We start from the raw sequence: 21,637 nt of genomic DNA, 5'->3' as shown, positions 1-21,637 counted from the left end.
AAGCTGTTCACACACGCCCTACCCTACAGCTTCATGTGTCAAATAGCAGTTGCACACGGAAAAGGTCAGCAGTTCACGTTCAAGCATTTAACTACAATCACTTCTTAAGGCAGACAGAGTCTTAGAGGCTTCCAAATCAGTTCTCCCAAGCAATGGGAAGGAGTGGGTTTTGGGATGAAGACCTGTGCCTTTCTCCTCTCTCTATCCTGCTCCATTCCCACATACTGTTCATCCCAGGAAAACTCCTCAGATACTCATTCAACCAGCAGAGCTCTACCGGGCACCTACTATCTGTCATACATGTGGTCAAGAAGTGGCAAGGGTTTCTCCTTAACAATTGAAAATCGTACCATCATGTTTTTATTACTATGTTTACTAACAAAATGGGACATGATCACTGGGAAAAAGCCAAAACACAGACACATACAAAAGTGAAAATTTCTCCCAATGAGGATAACCACCATTAATAATGTGTATAACTTCTCTTATCCTGACAGTCTTACTTCTTTTTGTTTCATATGCCACCTTCTGTAATGCAATTTATTCACTCACTAGGCAACCACTACTTCTGTCCAGCTCAGGGTATACACAGTTACCTCACTTTACCTTTTCTCCTATCCATGGTTGTCTTTGTTCTGTCCACCTCACTGGATTACAAACAATGCCGCAAAGAGCATTCTTGTGCTTATATACTTGTGCTCTTGTGGGATTACGGTGGAAAACTGGAATTGCTGGCTTGAAGGGTTTGTACTTGTAAAATCTTTATGTACTTCTAATTTGTCTTCCATGAACATTGTGTTCGTTTAAGACTCCTTAGTGACACACAAGATTTGCATTCTTTAAGTGATGCCTATGTGAAAGTGACACATTTGGGGGCTTGAGGCCCTAGCAAATCAATAATCAAATCGGTACTCTTTGACGAAATAATTTTCAGACATGCCATGAGCATTCCCTGTGGGGTCTGAGAGGCTGCCAGTGGCAGGGGAAGTGGTTCATTTAGAATACACCCCCTTCCATGGAATCAGCCAACCTTGCTCCTGCTCCCACCCTGCTCATTTCTTTCTAGGCGATTTGAATAAAACAAATAACACCTACAAGGAAGCCCTCAAAGACCTTCCAAACTGAGCTGGGGAGACAGAACACAGGTGGCTAAAAAAACAAACTAAAAATACAAGTCATTATAAAAAGCAGCAAATAAATATAAATAGTAAGCATCATTATAGCAGTGCAGAGGAAGGAAGGGAAACAGTGGGCTGGAGAGTTCAAGCGTCATGGCAGAGGCTCAGTGCTGGATCTGTGGAATTTCTGCAGGGGAGGTTGGGGGTGAGTGGGGAGATAACTATAAAAATCATAAGAACCGGTTGACAGTGAAGAAGGATCCCACAGGAGTGTGGAAAATAGGGAGAAAGTGCCACTTTTGTTTTGATAGTTAGAAGTGGGTAGGATTTACCGTGTTCTCTGAGATTATTAGAGATACCTGGAAGGGGTTCTTTTTTAGTTTTTTTTTTTTTAAAGTAGAGGTAGTGCAAGTAAGTCAACAAAATTTTGAGAATCAGAAGAAAGCTTCTAGCATGCATCTTAGAAAACGGCTTACATATTTGCAAACACACACACAATTTTGCCTCTGATTTAAGGAGGCCTTCCTTCTACCCCAAGCTGAGAAACTTTAGAATATAGTATCTAAGAGAGCTGCAACCCAAGACAATCCATCTAGGAAAAAGGTCAGCCGGGTATCTATATCACAGTAAAAGTTGTTAAGCGATACAAGACAAGTAATATTCAAAGATTAATGGATCATGGCCCTGTAGAGCTGACTTGAAACAGGTGGGTAAACAACTTAGCAGGGCGCGCTGGCGCTTCAAACTTTTCCTCTGAGTGAGTCGTCAGTTTATCCAGAGTAAACTGGCCGGCAGTTCTCCGTCTTTGGGGGACCTGAAAGTAGCCAAGCTCTTGAGACCGTGAATCACTCAATGGGATTATTTACGCGTGTATGACTGGAGTCCACTCCGAGATGCCGATTTTGTTGCAGAAAAGATACTTTTGCTCCCCGCCCCCTCCTTTCTTTTTGACAGTCAGTTAATAAAGACTCAACAATAAGCAGCTGCCAGTGATGTCATTGGGACTTTGTCCACGGAGCTTGTATTTACAAGCTCGCAGCAACTCGGGAGCGGGTCTCCGCAAACGCGCTGCACGCCGCGGCGGGCCCTGGCAGCCGCTGGGAGTGAACGCTCAGGACAACCGAGGCTGCTCTCCCGGCGCGGCCTTCAATGCTTCACAAATAAACAGGACGACCAACCGCGGGAGGAAATCTTTAGCCAGAGAGAGTCCTCGCAGTTCCTGCGTCTGTCTCCAGGACTGTGATATGTGTTGACCGGGGAGCTAACTACAAGTAAGACTGTTGGTATTTTTTTTTTAAACTCTTGTAATAGTTTTTCTTGTTTATACAGTTTGCTTTTCTTTTAAAGTGAGATGATGACGTTTACGTGTTTCTACAGGCTCTCCCGCTGCCACAAGTAGGCGTTCGTTCTGAGTCAGTGCAGTGCCCTGCGGTTGACTGGGGTTAGGTGTGGAGCAAGTCCTCCCTGAGATCCGGCAGGGACTGGGGTGCTAGGGACAGACTGAATTGCTAATCTGCATTTGCTTCTGCAGCCAGGCCCCCTGGGGGGTTTGTTTGTTTTGCTTTGTTTTTTAAAATAAATTCTAACCAACCAAACAAAAAGCTTGTAGGTTGATCTGTCCTAGGAAGTTTAATAGAAAACTGTAAAGACTATTTTTTCATTCACTGGTGTACTAGAGGGAGAAACTCACTTTTTGTCTTTGATCCTTTTTGTGGTTTATAGATTTCCAATATGTGCGTGTAGTTTCGATAGTCCCCTTCTGCCTACACCCTCTCCCCAAACACGCTCACGCCCAGGTCCATTCATTCTCTGGAATCTGTATGTGTAGAATACTGTTTTGAACTTCAGACTGTTTTCTATTTGGACTTTTTCCCCACACTGAGTATATGGACAGATATTCGCTGTTCTGACTTGTCTTCTTGTTAGAACCTAAGTTAATGTACTACTGGAAAAGTCAAAATTATGCTCAGCCATGTCTCTTTTGCCTTCCTTTAAAACTCTTTAGGTATTCTCCAGGAATTAAACAGGAAGAATAGGCTCCATGTGCCACCATCCTTGACAGGGAGCTCTGTTTCCTGCCTTCCCTGGGTCTCCCCTGAGCTGTTCTCTGTGCCACCTGGAAGTTCTGCTCGAGAGTCCTGTGAAGTTGTCTTTCTGTGTGTACTTCAAGTGGCCAGCTTTGTGCCTGCAGCACAGCCTCTTGCAGCCAGTAGCAAATCCTGGGTGATTCCCATCCTTTAGACCTGACAGCCCCGTTGCCCAAATTGGCAAGAAGTAGCTGATAGCCTATTAGCCCTGCACACAAACCCTGTGACTCACTCAGGAGGCCGGCTTGGTCCTGAATTCAGCTGCCCTGTCACCAGCCCAAAAGCACAGTGGCAGCCCTCCCTACCTTCCCCTTTTCTCCAGATTCAGAATGGTAAGACCCTAGTGTCAAAAGACCCTGAAATATTCAGCTGTTTTCTATGGAGTCCTCAGGTGGGCAACCTCCTATCTCTTTGCAAGCTCCAGATTTTTCTACCAGAGTTCACCAGGCTTGTATATGGTTGATTAGAATTCAGGATTCTTTGCAAATTTTTGTTTAAAATAAGGGATTTTCTGTTAAAACAAGATTTTGAACTATTAGTACACTTTCTTTCTTTCTTTTTTTTTTTCTTTGTAGAGACAGAGTCTCACTTTATGGCCCTCGGTAGAGTGCCATAGCGTCACACAGCTCACAGCAACCTCCAACTCCTGGGCTTAGGCGATTCCCTTGCCTCAGCCTCCCGAGTAGCTGGAACTAGGGTACCCGCCACAACGCCCAGCTATTTTTTTATTGCAATTTGGCTGGGGCTGGGCTTGAACCCCCCACGCTCGGTATATGGGGCCGGTGCCCTACTCACTGAGCCACAGGCGCCGCCCTAGTACACTTTCTTGTACAGAAAGAAAACTAAGGCATTAGGAAGGGGAGTGACCTGTCCCTACTTACCCAGCAAGACTGTAACACAGTGACAACCAGAAACAGCCTGTTTCCAGCACGTTTTCTGCTTCTTAAGTGCTTACAAGTTAAAAGAAACAGGCCTCACGCATAGTTCCTATGCCTTCTTGTAGGGATAGGGCTGTGTGCAGGTGTGTGCAGATGAAGGTGGTCTGGCAAAGAGAGAACATTCCTATTTTGTCTTTGGCTCTGATTACATTTCTTAACCTCTCTGTTCCTCATTATTTTCACTTGCAAACGCAGGAAAATTCTGTGATTATTTTACAGTTGATGGCCTAAAGGCAAACGAGGCAACTATGGCAGTTGAAATAGCACGGAAGGCATTTTGCCCTGGGTGCCGGCCGGGGTCCCTGAGGGAGTCCCAGCTCTGAGCCGTGTGTCTAGCTCCTGCTCTCACCCCTCTTTGTCTTGGGTGCCCACTGGGGTCCCCCAGGGAGTCCCAGCTCTGAGGCCGTGTGCCTAGCTCCTGTTCTCACCCCTCTTTGCCCTGGGTGTCCCCCAGGCGAGTCCCAACTCCTGAGGCTGTGTGTCTAGCTCTTGTTCTCACCCCTCTTTGTCTTGGGTGCCCACCGGGCTACCCTGCTCTGAGGCTATGTGTCTCAAGCTCCAGCTCTCCTCACACCTCTTTGTCTTGACCACAGCGTAACTTTTCTTCCTCCTCTTTGGGGACCTCTTGCCAGGAGAACCTTCTCTTGACTTTTTCCTCTCACTGCAGCCTGAACTTCCGATTCCAACATTTAAGTAGATCTGCCTCCTTCCCTCCCCCTTCTCTCTGGAGCGTCCTTTGGCCCTGACACTGTGTAGAGTGCCTTGGTGGAGTCTCCAGATCTAAGTGATGATTCACTGGTTTGAACCCTGAGCGTTATCTGTGCCAACCTTTTCCATGGGTCCTGGAGCCTTTTGCTGCATAGTTAAATACCTTTCCATAGAAAGCAAGGCCTCTGTTAGCATAGTTTCAATTTCCACAGCACCTAGCCCAGAGTAGCTGTTCAGTATATAATGCTAAGTAAGTGTATGAATTAAATATCCATTTTCCTGCATCAAACCCCTAGTCCTCTGCATTTGGTTGGCAAAATTATCATGCAACTGTCCTGAGGGCCTTTGCGTGCTTCTTCACTGTGGTTGAAGGCCCTCAAATGCCAGATTTCTGAGAATGGGGACAGGGCTAAGCTTGACGTAATGCCTGGGATACTTCTCTCCGCTCCCCAGCGTGGGCTTATAGTTGTCTCAGAGGTTCTGAGCATGACAGCTCATTGGAATCTTGCATCCAGGGTCAGCATGGCATAGTGATTCAGGATCTGCACTCGGGAACCAGACTGTCCAAGCTCAAGTCCTGCTTCTGCCACTTGCTAGCTTTATGATCCCAGTTACGATCACTTTTCTGTTTCAATGTCACATCTTAGGAGGATCCAATATATTACTGTAGCTAAAACACTTAGCACAATGCTAGGCTAAGCATTATTAGTTACTAATATGAATATAAGCTATTGTCATTATTTACCCTACAGATGCCCACATCCCGCCTCAGACTTAACCCCCGGGGTGGGTTCAGATCCCGGCGTAGTTACGATGTTCCTCAGCTGATTGAGATGGGAATTCCTGGCCTGGCCACGAGGGGCTGCTTTGTGTTACCCAGACATGCCGTGCTTGTGTGCTGGTGCACAGGTGCACCCCTGCATTCCTGTGGTACCTCTGCACACACTCAGTGTACCCTCTCACTCGCTGCTTGCCCTTCTCCCGCTGTGAATAGCTATTGATACCCTGCTCACCACAGACAGGTGTCCCTGTGCACCCCAACACCATGTAGGAATCAGTGCTTGTGTCTCTGCCCTTTTCAGCCTCCGTGTCTCATGATGGTGGACCTGAGGGCTGAACCCCTGCAACTTAACACCAAGCATCTCTAGGGAATTACTTGTTGTGTAGACAGACGAATTCTGTTCACCAAATTCCTTCATTCCCACTTGACTTCCTGTCCTGTGCCTGCTTTCCCAGGGTATGTCTGTGAGTCTTGCCTCACTCTTGAGGCTTCAGCTCTATCTCTGATCCTTTCTCAATGATGTCTTTACTCCCAACATCTCCCACTCTGTCTCCCCCTATTTCAAGTGATCACACCTCATGGCATTCTGCCTGACCTCTATCGGAATGCTTAAATCTTGTGGCTCTGTCTTGTAATTGTTTCTGTACATTCTTCCCTTTGTCACTAGATTCCAGGGAATGTGAGTCAGGGCTTGAGATGACAAATTTGTAATCTTATGCATAGCTCAGCACCTGGCACAGAGTAAGTGAAAAAAATGTATGAATGCATGGTTGATGGGCACTATAAAAGCAGATTTGAACTGTTTTCTCCCTATAATCAGTATTGAGTGATTATTACATAACAGGCATGCTTCTAAGTTCTTTGCAGGAGTCTTCTCATTAAGATCATCGTGCTCATCGTCCAAGCAAGAGTGTTGGCGTTCAGAAAGGTTGAGTACTGTGTACAGGCCACATGGGTAGTGAGAGGGTTTGAACCTGCAATGCATGCTCTTAATCTTTCACAGCACTGCTCTCTGAGCCTAGGCCGGGATGGGATGAAGATTTGGTCTTTCACGTCTGCCCTTGGACAGATTGTCCTGAAAGAGTGGTAAATCAGATTAGTACTTCTGAGTACCCAGCAGTTGAACTGGTGATTCACATTTTCTAGTCTTTTATACCCCATATAGCCCCATATAGCCCCATATACCATGCCTAGTCCTTTGGTATTTTTCTTTCTCAGTCTCAGGTATGACTCTGTTTGCTGATTAGCTCAAATTTATGGTTAAACATAAAGATTATTCGTATTCTTGGCATCAGTGTTGGTAGGCTGAAGCTTGGTCAAGAGTACAAACCAGGGACTAAACAAAAAGGAAAATTGGAAATAATGGTTGGCTGGTTGCTTGGTCCATAGAAGAGTTTATCAAAGGAAGTGGTATTATTCTATGAAAGTAGATTTAAACAGCCAGAGTAGTTTCTGCTGGACACTCTGGCAAGTCATTGAACCAGTGAAGCATAAAGTACCTTTTAGCCTTATTTTTCTCCAGTTCTCTAATTCTACAAGGTTTAATGCCTTTGGAATTTTGGATTCCCAGTTGTGCTTCCTTTATAGATTAAATAATAAATCTCTAGGATACATAGAGCATTACCCACAACGTTTACAGTGTCCCAATACATACTTGCCTAATGGAGTATATCATGTCAGTTTGGAAACCTCAATTACACAAGGTACTTCCCAGTAGTTACATAAATTAATCTTGGTACTTTCAGGGCAAGAAATCAGATCTCTCCTCTTAGAAATCTACTCTGCTGGATTAGTGATTCCTTTGAGTAAAATTTGGATGCACTATGGAAACCCAATGGACTGAGTTCAAGAGGAAAGTCCCAAACACATTTTGGAGCATGAGCTTGGATAATAACATGGCAGATAAATATTATGGTGTTGAAAGAAGAGCTATTAGTACTGAAATATGACAACAAGTGTTACCGTCAAGATGCATGTCTGACAAACTGCCCCGTAAAGGGTGCTTGCTTCATTTGGCAAATTGAATCTAGTAACAGAGAACTGATTCAGGCCAGTCCAAAAGATATGTTGCAAATGGTTTCTATTCTTGGTGTTAACTGGGTTTTAGAAACTTTTGAAAAATCAAATCACTATGTACTCATAATTTTAAAAACCAAATATTAAAATATTTTTAGTATATCTGTATGTCCATATACATGAATATTCATACTAAGTGATGGTGTTAAAATGGTCACATATGTATCTATAAACATTGCATGTGTTTGTATCTTGCAGTCCCCTGAGTCACCCCTCCCCACCCCACGTCTCAGTCTTGCTCGGAGGCAACCATTTTCTTTACTTTTAGCCTTTATTTATGTGATACTTCTAGATCAGTGGTTCTTGACCCACCCACAGGAACTGTATTAAAGGGTTGCGGCATTAGGAAAGTTGAGAACCACTGTTCTAGATCATAAGTTTCTATATTTGCATGTAGTGTCAAATTATTTAGTATTTATTTCCTATTATGGTTGATTACAATATATCTTTCTTACATATCCCACACTTCCCCTGTTCTTCAATATAATTATATCAAAATGTGATTAAATGTATATTCAGTGATCATTTTTGTCATGTTATATATATGAAGTCAGACAATTAAGCTTGTGAACTCATTCTAGAAAAAGTAATACATACCTCATTGCTGAATATCACTATGGTCACCTTTGAAGCACTCTCCTTAGGAAGCTATGTACCGATACCAGCTTCTATTCCACCCTTCAAAGCAATTTTGGGACTCTTTCTGGAATGCCCATCAGAGCTATCATAATAGGAGGTCTGACAATCAAGGTTGAAAACCCATCCTAGAAAAAGTGGTAAGAGTTTACAAACTTGACAAATTATTTGTTATGATTACATCGTCTTTCTGTTAAAAATATTTTCTCCAAAGTTATTAATTGCCTGATTTAAAAAATTTACCTAGTTTTCTAGGACTCAATCCCTAACATTTTGCAGTAGCTACAATAGCCCTTTAACAAATGTCAAAGATAATCTCCCTGTAAAATATTCTTCTGTAATAGTTAAAATTCTCGAGTCACCCTGCTCTGCTCTGTTTTTTTTTTTTTTTTTTGGTCAGTTGTCAGGGAAGAAAAGTTAATTATTAGTTGTACCATATCAGAAACCACTTAAAGTGCCTGCCTCCAACATATTCTTTATTCTAATTATAGTCAATTACTCATATTTGGGTAAATAGAAACGATCTGGTTTACTGTCGTTGTAAATAACATTCATAATTTGGTTTTTGTGGTCCCATGAATATTCAATATATTTTAATGTAAGAAATAGCCCGTTTTCCCCCCAAGTATCTTTGACATGCAGAATAGCTTCATTAGAGGAAAGCAAATGATACTCCATGTAATGTTGTTTTATGAATAGCTAAAGGAATGGCCCCTCAGTGTGACATTTACTTCTTCCCTTTCTTATTTTCTTCTAACTCATTCTTTCAGCCCAGACTTGTGCAATGAGGAATATGAAATACTTTGTTATTGAAAGTATTTAAAATAGTTTACTTAAAACAATGTGAAAGACTTCACCTTTAGAGATAGTGTTTTTGGAGATCGCCAGCAGGGGGCCTTGTTAAACTAAGTAACATTTCACATACAGAACAATTGCCAACAGTTACAGAAGCCCTTGTTTTTAGGATTCTTGATTAATAGCAGAAAAACTACCAAAATGATTTGCATTTTTTTTGATACGGAGAAGTTAGACATCTTCACTTTTCATTCTCATTGTTTTCTCATGAGGAAATTGGAGAATTTAGATAGATAATGCAGCCATCAAACCAGGATTTTAGATGCCTAGTCATAAAATCTATATGTGACTTTCTCTTGGAGTTGGAGCACTGGCCTCTGAACCATGTGGAAACCTAGTAATAGCTGTTGAATATGGAAGAGAGAAATGTTGACTCTACTACTCCCGGCACCATTTATATTATACTTCTTGCATTTGGGTGAGTCCTACTCATAAGAAAAATGGGCTTTCTGTTCTCCCTCAGCTGGACCCTGATCTTCTCCCTGGGTGGTATGTCCTCACTTCATGTCTTTGTAAATAACATGCATAATTTGAATGTTAGGGAAAGAGAATCCAGAACGTGAGAGCTGAGGACTTACCATGTTCTCCATCATGCTCACTTTCCAGGGAGTTCAGCCGACTTTCCTACATCATTCTGCAGCTTAGGGCAGAGCTATTCTCCTATTTGCTGTTTGTTTTCCAGCTCCTCTTAACTCACAGACGTCTCTGCTTAGCATGGTCCCCTCTTCCACCCCATCCCCTGAGAGCAACTGCTGGGTTAAACAGCTCTTCTCAGGGGGACATTCCCTACTGTGATCTGCTGTGGCAGCTCCTTGCACCTGCTGTGCTGTTCACAGCACTTATCACCAGTGCAATAAGATGTATGGCCCAGGTCCACCGTCTGTGCTGCAGGTTCTGTGAAGGCAGAGCCAGTATCTGTGCAGCTAGGACAGTGGCAGGCTCATTGTAGGTGCCCAAGAAAATTTGGTGAAGAGATGATATAAGCAATGTCTGACTTTTTGATGTTTATTTCTGTTCTCTATTGTTTTGCATTTGTGAAAATATTCATTTTACAACCCAATTGATGACATTTGATCTCACGACAGTCACAGTACCTGTGGACTCAGTGCACAAAGGCATGGCATGTTTTTTTACCTGACTTTCAATGAGTGAAACCTCTTTATTTCCAGTAGTGCCAAAGATCAATATTCATGGCATCCATCAAATAGAGGCTTGATAGGGAGAACAAATGAATAAGAGCACAGAGAAGCATTTCTTTTCTCACTGATGAGGACAAGGGGAGTATGAACGGGAAGACCTCCTGAGCTGAGTAACATGCCTTTCATGTTTCCCAGGTTGTGCTAGAGATTTTTTTTGAGTCCTATAAATTGTGCGACACTCTTTTACTGAGAGGCTGTGTGGTATACTTACTAGAAAGACCAGCATCTTTGGAGTCAGTCAGAGAGTCGTAGAAGGCGTGTAACTATAGCTCTCACCCACGTGGCATTCACCCTGGTTATCTCTGGGTCCCCATCTCTGTTTTGACTTATTCTGACTCTGGGCAAGTTGTTTAACCTCATCAAGCTGGGTTTCCTCATCCATAAAATGCAGTAACATCAGCAGTGCATTCAAATATACTTATTAAGTGTGTGTAATGTTTCTGGCCCTGTTGTGTTTTCTGTGCCTGTTGTCACATCTAATCCTTACAAGGGTCCTCTGAGATAGACATGATTATTAATCTCATTGTGGAGTGGAGAAAACCAAGGTACTGAGAGGCTAATTTGTTCCAGATTACACAGTAAATCCTTAAACCAGATATATAGATTATATTACCTCCTTATAGGATTGTCGTGAAGATTCAATGAGATGAAGTACCCTGAGTGCCTGCATAAGAATAGGCCACAAATGCATGGTGACTGTCATCGTCATTGTTGGCTCTTTATCACTGAGAACATGGCACTTGCAAGTGAGTGCTGCCATAGGGCAATGAGAGAGATGAGGACAGCGCTGCATGTCCCAGTTTAGAGACATGTTGTTTAAGCCTAATGTCAAAGGTCAAGAGGTCCATTTACTCAGTATTTTGGCACAAATGAGTATTTGCAGCCCACAACAGCTACCGAGGAGGAAGCTGCCCACTCCCACTCCCTCCTGGGCTGTGAATGCTCCCACCATATGGGCATATTTTTCATTGCTCAGCGCGTTGCATCTGTTTATGTGATGCCCCTGGCTTTATTATCCCTGCATTTTGCTTGGCAAAACTGCCAAATCCTATTTGTGAGGAACCACTTATGTGAAGTGCAGTGGAAGCAGGGAACTCGGGTACAGTAGGGTCAGGAGGGTGTAAGGAGCATCTGGCTCCCTTTGGCAGGGTCTTAATTTGACATCCTTTTCTACATCCCAGAACCATCTCCCTTAGCTGTGCCCACCCCCTTCCCCAGTTCTCTCTCTACCTACCTTATATCTCAATTTTCTCTCTCTTTCTCTTTCCCTCTTCCCCACTTAAATCTCATCTCTTCCTTTATTTCCTCATCCCTTTTGCTCCTCTTTTCCCTCCTCTTCCTCCTTCTTGCCCTCTCCAGAGTAGAGAGGGTGGTCAGTGTCTCTCAATGGACCAGGGGCGAGAGGAAAAGGAGACCATTTCAGGGTTTCCACCTTTCTATAATTTTCAAGTGCTCTAGCCTCTGTTACAATGTGATCCCATGAAACAAAAAACACATCCAAACTACAGGTCAAGGGAAGAGAGAGACCAAATGGAGCAAGCAGCATGGCAGAGTGGAAAGTAATCTGGACAGAGAAATTGAGTGACCCTATCTGTAAAATCCTTCCTAGCTGCAGGACACAGGATCAAGAAGTCCTGTCTGCAAAGGGAAGGGGGAGATCAAATGGTCCCAAGGCCATTTCTGGTGCTGTGATCCTGTTATCCCTAATCACACAATGATTGCCGCCTGACTCACAGCACAGGCAATTATCACAACACCAAGGAGCAAAGCCCCTCCCCCAGGACAGTGGGCTCAGGGTTGGGCCTTATGTGTGGGCGTCCCAGGGACCCTGGCAGTGTCTCTGATCCCCAGAAGTCCCCTATTTTCCCAAAGTGCTAAAGTGATTCGTCACTGCACAATGCTTTGTGTCCTCACAACAGATGTTAAAGGATCACCCTTGAAAGGGTGTTTCTCCAAAGCATCTAATTATAACCTCTACAGAAGATTAACAGATGTTATAATTGTCTTTACCCTTTGATTAAATAGTTTCTGCATGAGTAGATTTCTTAGCTTTTCCTTCTCTGTTTTGTATGATCTTTATAAAGAACTGACATGTGTCTTTAATTTCGTAGAGATAGCTCCTCAAAAGGCTTGGTACGAATCTGTAGATTCATAATCTCTCTCGCTCTCTTTCTATATCTCTCCCTCTTCCCTATGTCTTTATGTACATAGAAAACCTGGGGAGGGCTGTGTTTGTATGGGCTGAAGCATTGGTTGCAAAGCCAGCCAGGTGGCAGGGAAATGAATGTGGCCTAGAAGATGGCCCCTCTCTTGGCTGTTTGTGGAGGTGACTGATACTTGTAAATGTTCTCCAGGAAAAAATTGGGAAAGGAAAATACAGAAAACCTAGCGTGCAAATGAATGTGTGAGCAGAGAGAAAAACCACATTCGTGATGTGAATGTCTGTGGATTTCTCTCTGGCAATATTTGTTCTGGAAAAATAAGCTATCAGCCAGAAGCATTATCAACATGAAAAACTTTATCTTGGGCGGCGCCTGTGGCTCAAGGAGTAGGGCGCGGGTCCCATATGCCGGAGGTGGCGGGTTCAAACCTAGCCCCGGCCAAAAACAAAAACAAAAAAAAGAAAAGCTTTATCTTTATTCCATTATTTAGAACTTACAATCCTTTCTTCTCTATTAGGGATGTGGTTTGTGTTCCGTTGTTCATTTATCTCACCTTCCATTGAGCTCATGGGAAGGACGATGCCGCTAACTTCACAGGAGTTACAGGCTACTTTCTCATTGTCCAATGATTATGTTTCTTCCTTGAGAAAAGAAAATTATAAGGAAGGATTTCAGACATCAGTTGAAATTACAGACAATGACGACAAGAGGAATGGAAGCAGGAAGTACTCAGATCTTCTAGAGAGGGGTTGGCTTAATAATAGTCTCCATCTCCCTAGACCAGAACATCTGAAAAGGGCTCGTAAATCAGGGCTAAGATCAGTCCTTAGTCAGCTTGAGGGAAGAGAGTAAAATAAGCAAAATAAAATTCAGCTTCACTGGACACAATTATCATTAAATCTTTGATTTGGGGGAAAAAGAAGAAAATACTTGGGTTGGTGTATCAAGTAGGTCCTGTGTCAATTTCAATCTCTGTAATCTGCGTTTGCTAAGGAAAAGAAGGGAAGATGAATGTCTTCTTAGCATATAATTTACAGTGAATACATGTGCTGTAAGAGAATCAAAGGGACATTTTCTATCTTTATGGGGTTCACAACATATTGGGGGAAAGGCATTAATCCTATGTGAGACATTAAAGAATACCATAAGCCAGTCAACAGGATTAAGTTCCTAATGAATGATCAGAGACTTTGCAATTTAAAAACATTTATAGGTAGGTGACTAGCATATTGAACATTATATAACCCATATCTTTGAGAGATGGCTCTAGAAATTAGATTTATTTGGGTCATTTAGAGAAGAAAGATTTTTAACGTTTTAAAAAAAAGTATCATAGATACGCACCTAGGTAGAAAGATTACACCTAGGTAGAAAGCCTGATAAATTTTTACCAATTGAATATACCCGTATGACCAGCCCTTAAGTCAGGAAATACTACCAGCATACCACAAGCCCTCTTCAAGTTCCCTTTCTCTTATCACTAAGCTAACCACCAAGGAGCCTTCTAGTGGCATGGATTCATTTTTCCTGTTTGCGAACTTTTTATAAGAGGAATCACACAGTATGCATAATTTTATGTCTGGATGCTTTCATTCAAATTATATTTATGTGATTCATCCGTATTTCTGTGTTTAACTGTGAATTTTTCGTGCTCATTCTTTTATAGTATTCCATTATGTAACTATATCATCATCTATTCTTTCTACTGTGGGTGGGCGTTGAGATGGTTTCCAGTTTGGGACCATTACAAATAGTGCTGTGGATGTTCCTGTACATGTCTATTATGCTTCTTGGTGAACAAATACATGGAGTGTGTATGTGTGAATTACCACATCAGAGTGTATGGAGGAGATACTGCCCAATGGTCTTCTAAGGCGATTGTACCAGTTTATATCCCAACTAATAACATATGAAAGTAAAGTAAATAACATATGAAATTATTTTAATTTACTCACAACTAAGAATGGAAGTTAAAGAGAAGTAGTTGTGGCCTAATATTAGGCAGAGATTTTGTTCATGTAGAAAGAGGATGGGACCTTATGAAGTGGGATCTTGTCCGCAGAAGTCCTCAGACAGTGCTTGATGGTCTGTATGGAGAAGGAAAATGAGTTTGAGGATTCCAAGGCCTTTCTTATCCACAAGCCTTGTACTCTTGTATATCTAGAAGGAGTAAGCGCCCCAGAAACTTGAAAATGAAAGAGGATGGAAGAGGACATGGTGGTAGACCAGATGGTCAGATTGTAGGCGATAAGACTTAATTAGACAGGAGCAGTTACACAGACGATACTGACTCTGTAGGTGGGGGCACAGCCATTCAAGGAAGGGAGATAGCTATATGGTCCTGCCCAGGAAGTGGTGGAGTTGAGTGAGCTCATAAAAAGAGATAATATATTAGTAGGGAGGAGAAATGAGCAGTTTGCACGCAACAGCATATTCATTTTAGCACATAAATGGAACATACGTTGACACAGTTCACTCTACCAAATGCTTAGAACCAGTTAGGAGAACTGTAAATTAGCAAAGCAGAGGCATTTGATCAGTTCTGATAGAGATCAGGTGACGCTGATAAGAAGCCCAGGGGAAGCTGTTCTACAGGGTGGTGGCCAAATGACGCTCACCAGGACAAAAAGAGGGGGCAGCATTATGCAAGACTCCCCGAGACTACACAGTGCCTGAACTTCTGCTCCCGTCCCTGCCACGCTTTGACTCCTCTGATTCCTAATTTCGGTTCATGTTTGTGTTCAGTTTTCTCACGTGCACTGGAACAACGCGTGGTGCCCCTTCACAGTTAATCCCTGTTTAGGTTACTCCACTCACCAGCCCGTGGCAGCTGATATCGACCAGGCACCCCGTAGAGCTCTGTTCCTCTTGTTGCCAATTCCCCATTGTATCAAGAAGGGCAACGTGTCCTATACTTAGCAAAGAGTTATTTTGGGTCAAATTCCACATGACTCTATTTTATGTATTTCTTCCCCTTATTTTGATGCTGTGTTATCTCATGATTCCTGTGTAAAGACATGAGAAATGTATAAGTTAGCAGTAGGAACTGATCAAAGAATACTAAGGAATATCTGATTGTAAGTCCTTTTTATTTCAACTGCCAGGAAACTCCAAGTCAGATTCACAAGTTTCATTACCAGTGGCCTGTTGGCTCATGTATCTATCCTGCACATTTGTAATATTTCATTTTCTTGCCTTTCCTTTGTACTTAGTGGTAAGCAGAATTCTATAATGGATCCCAAGACCCAGGCCCCTGTTGTAAGCAGACTTGGTGTGTAATTCCCTGCCCTAGAGTGTGGGCAGAACCTGAGTATATGCAGAGATCACTCCTGTGATTAGGATGCATTATGTGGCAATAATGGAGGCATTTTTGCAGATGTAATTATAGATCCCTAATCAATTCACTTTGACTTAATACTGACAGAACATTTTGGAGGGTGAGCCTGACCTAAACATGCAAGCTCCTTATGAGTCTAGAGGTCTCAGATACTTGGAGATTCTCCTGCTAGCCTTGAAGAAGCAGCTCACCATGACTTCTACGGCTACAAAGAAGTAAGTTCTTCCAACAACCCTAGGAGCTTGGAAGAGGACCCAGAGCCTCAGGCCTTATGACACCTTGCTTTCAGCCTTGTGAGACTTGAGTAGAGGTCCTAGCTAACCTGTGTCATGTTTCCAGGGGAACTGTTTGGATAATACCTGTGTATTATTTTAAGCCATTAAATTTGTGATAATTTGTTACACAGCAATAAATGACTAATGCATACATTGTCACTTATCTCTATTTCTGTTTTTATCTCTGTTGTATAGCTAGTCTTTTTATTTCCTTTGCGATTTGATTAATAGTGAATGGATTGAGCAATACATCAAAATAGTGTCCTAAATTTGCTCACTTCCACTCCAGCGTGACAGGGGCTGTCTCCAATGGCCTTGGGCTTCCCCCTGCTTCTGTGGTTTGACGACAGCCTTTATCTCCACGTGGAATGTCCTCTCTCTTCATACCCACCTTTGCAAACTCCATCCAAACTTAGAGGCTCAGCTTCAGTTCCCCATTCTTCATAATTCCTGGAATCTGATTTTTGGAGGATTTTATTTTTTAATTCTGAATCCCTGCATCTGTGGTTCCCAGTCCAAGGCCTGACAACATTAAAATCACTTCAAGGAGGTTTTTTTTTTTTTAAAATGCTGATTACCAGCATTCCCTCCCTCTCTGCTTGCCTCAGGAATTCAGGTTCATTACTTAATTTTTGAAAACCTTTCTAAAGGATGCTTTTGGATGGCTAGGTTTGGCAACAGTTACTCTGTCCTGCTCACATGAGTCAGTTCCGTATATAGTGTCCAGGGCAATTTACTGTGTGTAAAGCTTAAGGCTTTCAAAACCTTACGCCCAATTTATAGCTTACCTCTAGTCTGGATAGCATATTATACATTTCTTTATTTCGTCTTAACCTAGTTTTATTATTTTCCCACTCATGTCTTCCCTTTGACTATACTGCCTGAATTATTTTTATCATTTTGTTTTTGTGTATTTTTTTTGTAAATGATTACAAATCCTTTGGGGGAATGAGATTAGAAATAAGTTAATAAATGGAAGCCCAATGTGCTATTCTCTAATACTTTAATGTATGTGAATCTTGTTTCCTTGGAAACGGTGACACTTAGTAAAACTTGGGCTCTGACCTATGTTTTTTAATACCCTCCCCAGACATTGCACAACGTGAGCACGTAGTAACAGCATTGTGAAGACAGAAGATTGAGGGTTAGACTGATAAGAGAAGGTTCTTGGTGTACATGATGTTTCTTCCTCTGTTTTTTCTTGTCCTTGTCTCTGTCCCTACCCTCTTCTTAATCTTTTGAAGCATTGAACAAAGTCTTGCCCATTTTCCTGCATCTGAGTATTCCAGGCTAGCACAGTGCACAGGTAAGACTCTCTCAGAGTGTTCCCTCTGCCTGGAATGGCCTTATGCTGACGGTTGGTTTTTTTCCACAGGGGGTTGTTGTGGTGGTGGTTTGTTGTTTATTTTTGACTTTTGGTGCCGGAACAAGCACATTCCAGGCACAGGGCCCCTCAGTCGCTGGGCCCTGCCCTTTCCTCTGCAAGAGCTCTATTGAGCATGTTGCATTTGGGACAGTGACTGTTCCCTGTGCTGCAGCACCCATCTGTGGCATCACTTGAGACTCTGCAGAGCATCCTGTATCTGGTAAATGAGGCATAACTGAGCAGGGTAGCAGGGTCTTCACACAGAGTTGAAGAATGCTGCAGAGAAGCATGACAGAGGCAGTCATCGTGGAAAATCTGAGAAATTGTATTCCCCTAAATACTCCTTTTAAGCCCTTTCTGCCGTTTTGAAAATATATAATCTCTTGGTCAATCATGAGTCCTCCTCCTCTCCCTCTCTTTCCCCTCCCGTCCCTTCCCCTTCCTTTCTATAAATCCTTTTACTCAGATACTCCTCAGCCGGGATTTACTTTTGCCTTTGGCTTTCTCTTAGATGTGTTGGACTCTATCTGAAGATCTGAGCTCAGCCAGCTGGGCATGGTTAAGATGTGTTTGGGTCTGTGTGTGTCTGTGTGTGCGCGCACACACGCATGCAGAAGTATGTTATGTGGCATCTGTATTTCTGAATTTGTTTCTGCCATTTCAGTTAGACAAAACCGGGATGATATTCTGCCCATCCTCGGGTTTTTACATTAAACTAAGCAAATTTCAAAAACACCGGATCAGACCAAAATAATCCCAGGGCATTTTAACCAATGATATTAATCTTGTTTTCTACTGAATTCAACAGTATTTTTTTAAATTTTTTAAAATTTATTTATTATTAATCATAGTTGTGTACATTAATGCAATCATGGGGCACCATAGACTGGTTTTATAGACCATTTGACATATTTTCATCACACTGGTTAACATAGCCTTCCTGGCATTTTCTTAGTTATTGTGTTAAGACATTTGTGTTCTACATTTAGTAAGTTTCACATGTACCCTTGTAAGATGCACTGTAGGTGTAATCCCACCAATCACCCTCCCTCTGCCCATCCTCTCCCTCCCCTCCCCTCCCTTTCCCTTTTCCCCATATTCTTAGGTTATAATTGGTTATAGCTTTCATATGAAATTAGTTTCATAGTGGGGCTGAGTACATTGGATACTTTTTGTTCCATTCTTGACTGAGTAGAGTGCTGTGATGTCACAGCTCACAGCAACCTCAAACTCTTGGGCTTAAGTAATTCTCTTGCCTCAGCCTCCTTTGTAGCTGGGACTACAGGTGTCTGCCACAACGCCTGGCAATTTTCGTTGTTATTTGCTTGTTTGTTTAGCAGGCTCCGCCTGGGTTTGAACCCACCAGTCCTGGTGCATGTGGCCAGTGCCTTAACTGCTAAGCTATGGGCACCAAGCCACAACAATGTTTTATTTTATTTTATTTTTTGACAGTATTTTCTTCATGAAGAGGTTTTCGTGCCTTTTTCTCCATCATTAAGGTTATACCCCAGCCATTGTAAATCTTTACACTGATAAGTGTTTTGAGTCATTGAATCCTGCCTCTCCCCTCCTCCTTCTCACGCTTCGTTCTTGTAAGGACACAAAATTCTTATACAACCAACATAGATTCTCAGAGCTAGAGTCTAGTAACTTTGAGACCATTCTTGCTGTGGTAGATCCTGAAGCAGATTCAGTTTGGAGCCTGCACTTGGGATAGCAGAGCCCACAGGTGGACGTGCATCGCATCAAATTCTGAGTCATAATGCTGATCATTTGAAACAAAAATGCATGTTTTTTACAGACCGTATCCTTTCGTCTCTTTTACTCTCTGCTTTGGCCTCCAGCTTATTAAATCTGTGCTAAACCTGGGTAGAGGGCGGTGGAGGACTAAGCGTGTGGGTCAGTTCTCGCCCGGTGCACCTTGCGAATTTGGCAACCCAACCTGGAGATTTCTGCCTTTCTTGCCACACTGACTTTAAATAGGATTAAATAGAAGATTCTGCCAAGAATAGTTTAGGCGTATTTTTTAAATTGAACATTTTTAGAATATTTTATTCTAAAATAGTAAACTAATGAAGGAAATTAGATAAAGAAAAAACTGATTTTAACCTCCAATTCTCCACACTAGCTGCCTTCAATATTAGGCTCCATACCTCTCTTTTTCCTGTGGGTGTTATTCCCAAGGCTCAGTCGGGACTTTGCGTAACTCCTCGTTACACCGGGACCGAGAGGAGTTCTGCCTTCCTGAGTACCCTTAAATAGACCTTCAAAACTATGGAGAATTACCCTTAACAGTGAAAACGTAATGAATAGCAGAGCACTGATGAGTGGGGTGCAGGCATTCTGGGTTAATGATATTGACCAGAATGACTTAATAAGGAATTATTCTAGGGCAGGGGGTACTTTACATGAGGTATGAGTTTGATTCTAAAGGCTAATAGGTATATTTCTGGGAAGTTTCAGGTATAATTCTCTGCCTTTCTGAACCAAAAATACAAGCAATCATTACAATAGTAGAGGAAGGGAACAGTGATTTATATTAATAGAAATTTAGGAGTATTCAAAAGGAAGGCCACTGTTACCTTTTTATCCAAGAAGATAATTCATTCATTTCTGTGAAGAGGCCGGCACAAGAATGCTTATTGCAATATGATTTGTAGTGGTGACCTATGTGACCTCTAAATGCTCATCAATTGGGCAAGAGTCAAAATACTCCATTCAGCTGTGGAGCCCATGCAGTCATTAAATGATTAATGAAAAGACCTGCTTGTACATTGACCTGGGAAGCCCTCTGTGACATACTAAGTAGGAAAAAAATCAAGTTGTAAATAAATATGTAGAACAGGGTAATATCTATGTTTCCGAAAGCCTGTATATGTACACGTGTACATGCATGTATATAAACGCTCAGAAAAAATTCTGGAAAGATAAAAAATTATTTTTTAAGATAATAAACTGTTAATGATTTTTTTTTTCTAGTTGGGAAGATAAAATTGGGAGTGCACAAAGAGGAAATGTTGGCTGTTTTCCATTTAGGTTTCTCTGTAATTTTAACTCTTTACTCTAAAAATATATTCATGTATTACTTTTGAAAAAGAATTACATATGTGTTCATACACACATATTTCTTTATATAAATTTTCATAAAAAGGGAATATCCTGAAGGACTATTTCATGGGATTATGAAAAGGAGATTTACTTTCTCAAATAAGTAATTTGAGGTAACCAAAGGTAATATAGAAGGGGAGAGGGATCTCAGCTTTTCCCTGGGTGCATTACAGTTTCAGACATGGCAATTTGGATTTAAGATACAAATCAAAGTTGTTAAGATACAAATCACCAGCTATTTCTAAGTAGGCGTGAAACAGCATAAGCTACTCACAATGAAATCCACTGCTCGGACTCTTAACCTAATTTCAAACAAGTCGAGCTTGTTCTGAATATTCAGGACTGGGATAGAGATAACCAGATACTGAGTCGTGGTCTCTTCCCTTGAGAATAGCCATTGGGTGGGAAGGACAGACAAGTAAACACCTGCCACTTACTATGGGTGCCTGAATAAAGTACGTGAGAAGAACAAGTTGTGGGCATGCAAAGGAAGAGTCAAGGACTGACTGCCTTTATGAAAATAAAGAAATATGTTTTCATAAAGGCTCTTGCAAGGCAGATCCTGGGCTCAGGATGCTGCAGGGAAAATGAAGATGGAAGGGCTGATGGCCTGGAATCTTAATGATGCCCAAAAGAGTAGAGGTTTGGGGGCTGATAAAAAGCCTATTTCTGGAAGTTATAAGTGATCATGTTAGACTGAAATAATATTTGCTAAGCAATGTTCACTGACCTAAAAAAAGGCAATTATATATGATTGATCTTAGTAGGTAACATTTCTTGTATACTTACTATATCTTTGCTGTAGTGTGAATACCCTCATTTAATCCTTACAGCAATCCTGCAGTGTAAATAGTGTTGTGATCCTACATGTGGGATAGGCAGGGTTATGATTTCCATTTTATAAATAAAAGAAATGGAGAGTCAAAGAAGCTAACTTACTTAGGCAATCCTGTTAACATCAGACCTGACTAGCTCCTAAAATCCCTGACTT

At 42.0% G+C, this 21,637-nt stretch overlaps 1 protein-coding gene across 1 annotated transcript in view; it reads left to right on the top strand.

Moving 5' to 3' along the window:
* The first annotated feature begins 2,174 nt into the window (after positions 1 to 2,174).
* The window catches only part of NCKAP5 (NCK associated protein 5), a 969,262-nt gene continuing 949,799 nt past the window's right edge, over positions 2,175 to 21,637 (top strand). The window contains exon 1 of the mRNA XM_053597955.1: positions 2,175 to 2,389. The gene's annotated coding sequence lies outside the window, so the exon portion shown is untranslated. The remainder of the gene's footprint in view (positions 2,390 to 21,637) is intronic.

Source organism: Nycticebus coucang, chromosome 7, assembly GCF_027406575.1.
Source record: "Nycticebus coucang isolate mNycCou1 chromosome 7, mNycCou1.pri, whole genome shotgun sequence".
Taxonomy (NCBI): Eukaryota; Metazoa; Chordata; class Mammalia; order Primates; family Lorisidae; genus Nycticebus; species Nycticebus coucang.
Note: the sequence above shows the minus strand (reverse complement) of the source record. Positions and strands in the feature narration are given on the sequence as shown.